Source organism: Mesoplodon bidens (assembly GCF_964165515.1).
Source record: "Mesoplodon bidens genome assembly, contig: HAP1_SCAFFOLD_636, whole genome shotgun sequence".
Lineage (NCBI taxonomy): Eukaryota > Metazoa > Chordata > Mammalia > Artiodactyla > Ziphiidae > Mesoplodon > Mesoplodon bidens.
This window is the reverse complement of record NW_027671766.1, coordinates 101,071-106,265: the sequence shown is the minus strand read 5'-3', so window position 1 is coordinate 106,265 and position 5,195 is coordinate 101,071. Positions and strand designations below refer to the sequence as shown.

The following is a 5,195-nucleotide window of genomic DNA, read 5'->3' as shown; positions in this document are numbered from 1 at the left end:
AACTTATTTCACACAGATAAAGTGGGGCAATTCATATGTTAAAAGAACGTGAATATATGTATATATTTCTTTTTTTCACTTTATTCTGTTTGTATTTCAAATAGGCTTTTTTTTTTCCTTCTGCAAAAAACATTATTGTTTCCATTTGGTCCAAGGCTTGGGAGAGGGCTCCAGGGCGGTTACAAAGCTGCCTAGTGGCTGCAGAGCGGGGCTTCAGGCAGAAGCTCTGACGCCAGAGGGTCTCCTCAGACGCGGCTGGACTTCAGAGACTCCTGTTTGGCTCGAGGGTGAGCCTTTCAAAGAGATACTCGCCCAGCACAGCCTGCAGACCAGCCAGCCTGCGGAGGTTGGTCAGGTGGTCTCCCATCTTCTGGATGAGTTTTACCTGCTCCTCCAGGAAGCGGCTCTCCAGGAAATCACAGAACTGGGAGTCTGCACGGGCAGGACCCAGGGCGCGCAGATCCGTTAGTGCCTGGTTCAGATTCTTCTCCCTAAGAATGGCGGCTTCCACAGCATCCTGGGTTTTACCCCACTCATCCTGAGAAGGCTTCTGCGCATCCTGGAAGAGGGCGCGGCCGCAGCACTGGTTTTGCATTTTCAAGAGGCGCTGGGCGCCCTCACACTTCTCCTCAGCCAGTTGGCGAAAAATGTGGCCCATACTGTCCAGAGTCCCATTGTTGCTGTCGAAATAGATGCTCAGAGAGAGGTAAGTGTCCACAGATGCATGTTGAACAGGCGGTGGACGGCGGCCTCCACCTCGGTGGAATAATTCTGACGAACCTGTGAACTCGTGGTTGATCAGTGATAAGGAGCTAAGCTCAAAAACTGGTGTTGGCCTGTCCTGGAGGCTGAGGATAGCTGAGTGTCTGATTCCAAAGGTTGCGAAAGGAAGAAAGGTTGGAAGGTGGTCGGGGGCTGGAGCAAGGAGCGTCCCTGGGTCTGTTCATTCCAAACACTGTTGAAGCAAAAGACAGATCTGCAGGACTGCCGAACGCACTGCCTCAAATAGGCTTTGATATAAATGAACAAGAAGTCCAAGCAAGGACAAAACTTACCCTTCCTCCCACCAAAATAGCTGGTGATACTAGAATCTAGATCTGGGAAGGGATTCTTCCATTGCTTTCTTAACATTCCAAGCCACTAGAGCAGTGGTTCTCAAAGTATGGTCACCTTGTAACCAAGCAGTACCCTATGGGGCCTTCCTAGGACAGACCCATCCCCCATATCCTCTATTGTAGTTTCTCTCTGAAGTACTCAGATAATAGTATCTCAGGCATATTTCTTGAGTTTTCAGATGCTAAAAACCACCACCCAATGGAAGAAATGAACTCCTTGATGATCATGAGCACGTAGCCCTCAGACCTCCTGGCACCTAAGGATGGATAATGTTACCTGCCTTGTGGCCTCAACATCAGCCAATCAGAGGATTGTGCACCAGCTGATCACATGCCCTGGGATGTCCCTCCCTCACCTGGCCTTTAAAAATGCTTTGCTGAAATCCTTTGGAGATTTCAGGGGTTTTGGAACACGGACCACCCCTCTCCTTGCTCGATCCTGCAATAAACCTTTCTCTTCTCCAGACTCCAACCTTTAGGTTTGTTTGGCCTCACTGTGCTTCAGACACATGAACCTGCATTCAGTAACAACTTGACCAGCTTTACCAGCGTCCCCTGATAATGTGTCAGATATTCAAGTTTTAGGGCCCTATCCCAGCCCTATGGAATCAGCAACTCTAGTGGGGCTCAGTGATCTCTGTTATAACAGGCCCTCCATATGATTTTTATTCACCTTAAAGTTTGAAAATATCTGCATTGTCAGCTGGCCAAAGTGTCCACCAGCAGGTGAAGGGGAGTGATGCCTGGAAAAGATAGGGAGTAGCCAAGGCAAGTACAGCAGCATTTGCCGTGGTAGTAATGGAGAATGCCTTTTCTCCACTGGTTGGCACAGACTAGTATCTGGGAGCAGTGGCAGGGTTATTTAGGATGCTTTACAATTCAATGTAGTGACCGCTGTCCTGGTTTGCCAGGGACTTCCCCTGTGTGAACACTTAAAACCTCATCCTGGCAAACCCCTTAGCCCTGGATTTGAAAAACTTAGGGAATAACATGAAATTTAGGGGAAACATGATCTAGGATTTGGGCGAGTCACAAGTGCTAATTAAAGCTAAGCAAGTATGGTCAGCATCTAGCCTTCTTTACCCCTTTGTGGGAAGGTAAATCTGATTGGGTGAAAGGACTTATTGTTAAGAAATCTTTGTAGAAACATCCCCTTCTGCTTAGTCTGCTGGTTCTCAGTTCTGGCTAGACACTGGCATCGTCTGAGGAGATTTAAAGTTATTTTATTGGTCTAGGATGACCAACAGTCAGTGTGAGGGTTTTTAAAAAGTGCTTCAGATGATTCTAATATGCAGCCAAATTTAGGTGCCACTGCTTAAGCTTTTGAACCACTGCTACATATTTTCACCTCATCTTCCTATGAGAATATCCAACTGTAGTTGAGGTTTGTTTGTTTTTCTTTTTCTTTTTTTAACTCTCTTATTATAAGATTTACTGTCTTAAATAAGATTGAATGTACAGAAAATCCTGCTAGTCCATCTGGTACAGCTAGATACTTAGAATAATATCGTTAAGATATATACCATTTAAGTACTGTGACTGGCCTTTTTAAAATTAACATATGCATTGAATTAGTACAATCTCTTTTGAAGTTGTCATGTTGGGGAGCTATACCTGTAATCTGCTGCCATTGCTAAATATCTGGACAACTCTTATTAGGAATTGTTTTTAAAAATCTTTAGGGATTAAAACCAAGAGTGCTGTATTATTTGTACTGGGACCACAAAAACCTCACAAAGTTTCCCCACTGTACCTTCTACCCCCATCTCTAACCCTTGGCAACTTCTAATCTGTTCTCTATCTCCACAGTTTTGTTATTTTAAGAATAATACGTAAACATAATCATGAATTACTTAATCTTCGGAGATTGGCTTTTAAAAATTTTTTCTTCAGCATCATTCCCTTGAAGTTCATTTTAATTTTTGCATATATTAATAATTTGTTCCTTTTCGTTGCTCCGTAGTATTCTATCATAAGATTTTATCACAATTTGTTTCAACATTCATCCATTGAAAGACATTTGGGTAGTTGCCAGTTATTGGCTATGATAAATAAAACTGCTATGAACATTTATGTGTAAGTTTCTGTGGGAACTTAATTAAGTTTTTGTTTCTTTTGGATAAATGCTCAAGAGTACAAGTACTGCGTTGTAGGGTGAATCTACTTTTAGGATTAAAAGAGACTGTCAAGCTGTTTCTCAGAGTGGCTAAACCATTTTATTTTCCCACCAGTGACGTGATATAACTTTTCTACGTACTCGCCAGCATTTGATGTTGTCACTATAATTTTAGTTATTCTCTGATATCTCATTATGGTCTTAATTTGCATTTCCCTAATGCTAATGATGTTGAGCATCTTTTCATGTGCTTCTTTGCCATGTGTATATTCTCTTCCATGAAATGTCTGTTCCTGTCCTCTGCCTATTTTCTAGTTGGATTTTTTTAAGTTGTTTGGAGAGTTCTTTGTATATTATAGATACAAGTCATCTGTCTCATATGGGATTTTCAAATATGTTTTCCCACTGTGTAATCTGAGTTTTCATCCACTTAAAAGGATCTTCTATGAAGCATTTTTAACTCATTTTGATGAGATACAATTTATCAGTTTTTGCTTTTATTGATCATACTTTCGGTGTCAAGTCTAAGAATTATTCACCTAGTTCTAGATGCCAAAGATTTTCTATTTTTTTTTCTAAAAATGTCCTGCTTTTACATTTAAGATTATGATCCACTTTGATTTAATTTTTGTGTAAGGTGTGGAGGTTTAGGTTAAGGTTCATTTTTTGTTTGTTTTTGTCAAGGGATGTCCAACTGTTTCAGTACCATTTTTTGAAATGTCTATTCTTCCTTGATAGCATTTGCACTGCTGTCAAAAACAGGTTAAATGTATTTATGTCAGTCTATTTCTGGGTTCTCTATTCCATTCCATTGATCTATGTATCTACCCTCCAAAATTACTGCAAAGTCTTGAAATTGGGTGGATTAATTCCTCCCATTTTAATCTTCCTTTACAAATTGTTTTAGCTATTCTTCAGCCTCTTCTTACCATACAAATCTTAGAAAAAGCTTGTCTATATCCGCAAAAACCTTGAGGGCATTTTAAGAGTAATTGTGTTAAGCCTCTTAACTTGGGGAGAATTGACATCTTTATTATGTTGTGTTTCCTAATCCATGAACAAGGTATGTCTCCCTATTTGTTTGGGACTTTAAAATTTTTCTTCATCAGCATTTTGTAATTTTCAGTATAGAGGTCCTATAAATGTCCTATTGGGCTTGTATTTAAGTATTTATTTAGGTCAGTTGTAAATGGCATCACATATTTTAATTTAAGCTTCTACACATTTGTTATTAATATATAATGTGATAAAATTGTGTTGATCTTGTACTCTAAAACATTTACAAACTAATATTATTTCTCAAGCTTTTTGTGGATTCCTTGGTATTTTCTCCATTTAGATTATCATGTCCTCTTCAGACACAGACAGTTTTACTTTTCCTTAGGCAATATAATAGGATATATTACTCTTCAACATTCAGTAGGATATATTCCTTCCTATTCAACATAGTAGGAATAGTCCTTTTATCCTTTAAATGAACTTTTTAAAAATTTAACTTTTAAATGTATGTATTTATTTATTTTTGCTTTATTTTCTTACTAGAACCTCCAGTAATACATTTAATAAAAGTGGTGAGAGCAGATATCTGTGCCTTGTTTCTGATCTTACAGAGAAAGCATTCAGTCTTTCACGGTTAAATATAATCTCGGTATAGGTTGTTTGTAGATCATCTTTATGAGTTTCAGTATGTTCCTTTTCTATTCCTAGTTTGCTTGGAGTTCTTTTTTCTTCTTTTTTTAAAATCATGAATGGGATTGGATTTTGTCAAGTGCTTTCTCTGCATTATTGGATAGGATCACATGACTTTTCCCTTTAATCTATTGGATATGGTGGATAACATTGTTTGATTTTAAAATATTTAACCAACTTTGCATAACTAGAATAAATGCCACTTGGTCATGGTATATTATTCTTTTTATATATTTCTGGATTTAATTTGCTAATATTTGGCAGAGGATTTTTAC

General features: G+C 39.0%; 1 pseudogene across 1 annotated transcript; it reads right to left on the bottom strand.

Moving 5' to 3' along the window:
• Positions 1 to 262: 262 nt before the first annotated feature.
• Positions 263 to 4,901, bottom strand: LOC308611098 (ferritin light chain-like; annotated as a pseudogene). Its single transcript has 2 exons — positions 4,863 to 4,901; positions 263 to 780 (listed from the first exon to the last, which is right to left on the bottom strand). The product of its transcript is annotated as a ferritin light chain-like (transcript).
• Positions 4,902 to 5,195: the final 294 nt, after the last annotated feature.